This window comes from Protopterus annectens, chromosome 5.part0 (genome assembly GCF_019279795.1).
Source record: "Protopterus annectens isolate FY-2018-M chromosome 5.part0, PAN1.0, whole genome shotgun sequence".
Taxonomy (NCBI): Eukaryota; Metazoa; Chordata; order Ceratodontiformes; family Protopteridae; genus Protopterus; species Protopterus annectens.
Genome location: NC_056735.1, coordinates 43,612,198 through 43,615,061, shown reverse-complemented (window position 1 = coordinate 43,615,061; position 2,864 = coordinate 43,612,198).

Below are 2,864 nucleotides of genomic sequence, written 5' to 3'. Positions count from 1 at the left end.
CCTTTTTTCTTCAAAAATTTTTGAAATTTTCTAATCTAAACAGATGAAAGTTTTTTTCTGTGGATTTATAAAAGTGACTTTATTCTTATGAGGGTATTTACCTTACACTGATTAAGATCTCAGCATAGTATTCTTATGTTGTTGGCCTGTTCAACCATACATGATTAATGTTTTAATTCACGCACTCCATTCTTCCACCCCCTTCCAAAGGTACAACTAGTGCCCTTGTTACTGACTCACCTTAAGTGCTACTCTACTCAAGCTGGGAATAGGGCAACCGTCCTGCAGAAGTTGCTGCTAGTCTCAATCCTTCAAATCACTTGCTCTAAAAACCAGTTTCTCTGAACCTTGGCAGTACACTGTTCCCCAGTACTTTGCAAACATGGAGTTGGTATATGTAAAGGAGTATAGGGAGTAGTCCCCTAGGGCCCCCTCCTCCCACAGGGTGCAAGGGGGCTTGCCTTGGCAGGGTGGAGGAGCTTTCCTGTTCACTGAATGTGATTTTCAGAGGATGGGTTTAGTGGTATTGATACCCACAAAATTATCTTCAGAGAATTTGCATGAATCCCACAAGGCCTACCTGTCTGTCTCACTCTTTTCTCTTCACCGTCTTTTCTCTTTGTTGCTCTTCAGTCATTCAACCCTCCCCCCGTAGTACTCTGTGACATTACGTATAATATAGGTGAAGCTGTAGTACATCTCCTTCAGACCTTAAATTGGTCACCTTTTTATCCTCTGATAAATCACGTCTGTGCTTTAAATATATCTGCTCATTCCTCTCTATTCACAAATCTGTCTACGCTCCCAAAACATTTAGAGCTTTGGAGAAAACTGTCCACGGCTTGCAGTTTAAATTTAAAAAGAAAACATGGGCCATAGAGAAAAGATCAGGAGACTGCAGAAATCCTCCAATGATGCTGCTGAGCGTTATCTGTTTCTTTTTATCAAAAGACAGACCAGAATTGACATCACTGCGTTTAAAGCCTTGTATTGTAGAAAAACCAAAAAAACGACTAACAAACCAGTCCTGTAGGAATTCGAGGTTGAAAGGAATACTCAAACAATTCTTTATTCACAAAGTTTGTGAATAAAGAATTGTTTGGTGTTACCTTCCTGGTTTCCAGCCTCGAATGTTTCCTATAGGACTTGTATTGTAGAAATCAACATCAGTTATGCCTTGGTGTCTCTAAAACCACTGGTCAGAGTGTGAAAAAAATTCTAGGGCACTCTAGAGATCTGTCTCACTTAACTATCCATGATTCAGAGTGAAAACCTACTAAAAACGTATTCATTTGATCACTGCTGCTGTAGGGTAATCTGTATGGGTTATACTGAGCTAAGGATACATCAGCCGGACGGTTTACCATCAAAATTTTGAGTGCACAGAGCTCGACACTGCATAACAGCGACATCTTTAAATGAATCCCGTAATGCCAATCAGTCAAAATGTCGCAAAAACACAGAAGTCGACATTTCTGACCTCTCTACACCGAAAAACAAGTGCTAACATGGGCCAAAAAGGGGGTGTGATTTTGCGGTTTGGAACTTTTGTATTTGAGTACTTAAATTGTTGTAGCACTCCTTTTGCAACTTACTCTGTCGGTAATGTTCCATTCGAATATGTGATGGTAAACCTAGCCAGACAGCTTCCAAAGCTTCAGCGCACTTCTGTGTGTCCAAACTTTTAGCTCGAGCTGAACTAACTAAAAAGCAGGTTTGAGTGTGAAAGTCCTTTCAGAACTTTTCTGCCCCCAAAGGAAGTGCTGTTCTGCGGGCTTTCAAATATTGATGGTCAGCTAACGTTGCTCATTGCTAGACACAAGCTCTCTTCAGAGAAAAAACTTTATTTTTTTATAACGGAAAACAGTATTTTTCAGTAAAACTTAGCCGTGTTTTATTTCACTTCTGCATGAATTTTAAACACTTGCAGACAGAAGTGTTATTTTTTTAATTTTGTTGTAAATAGTTAACTTGTCTTAAGCTTTTTCTGTTGTAAAGCTTGTGTCGTTTTACTTTTGGGGCTGGGCTAAATGTGTAAACTACTTTTTACTGTGTTTTATCAGGTAGAAAAGTTACTTTTTATTGCTTACCTGTTTACCAGTTACTGTTACCTGGCTTCCCTGAGAATTGGGCACTTTTTTCTGAATTCTTCAAGTCACAAAAAGAAGAAAATTGTTCAATAGCCTTTACCACAACAGCTGCAAAAGTGTCTCACCTGGTTCTTTTGACCACTCTCCTTTTTCCTTGGATCCCGCTGAAGTAGTCCCTACAGCCATCATGAGCTGAGAGTTAGGCAAGTCCTGTGGCTGTTGGGAGTGCCCTTGGTGGGCAAAGGAGAGACCACTCTGGGTGAAGGGGCAGAGTCTATCTTTGTTTAGCCAAAAAGTTGAGTCCATCCCTAGGAAGGTTATTGCTGGCAGTTCTGGTTGTTTCTTCAGAAATTTCTATAAAAAAATAAAAACAAACTGAAATGTCTGTTTTTTCCAGTCTCCTTGATCCTGGATGGGATTAATTTATTGTACTTAGCTTAGGGTTTAGTGCAGGCTTTTGACTCTTGTTTGGTAGTTTCTGGCAAAATAAAAAATTATTTTTTTTAATTTATTTTTAAAGAGAATGATTATGAAGGGACTGATTTGTGTTATATCTACAGATTTCTGATTCAGATTCTGAGGGCGAGAGTACCTTTGGCCAGTCCCTTTGAATTCTTTCTCTGAAACTGTTTACAAAATAAATCAGTTGTTTCTGAGGAAAAACAGTGATCTTGGTCCCTTAAAAATTATTATGATTTGCTAAAACTGGAATTCCCAGAACCTATTCCTCCTGTTCTGTCTGCTTTGGAGGATGTTTTTGTCAATCTGTTGCCC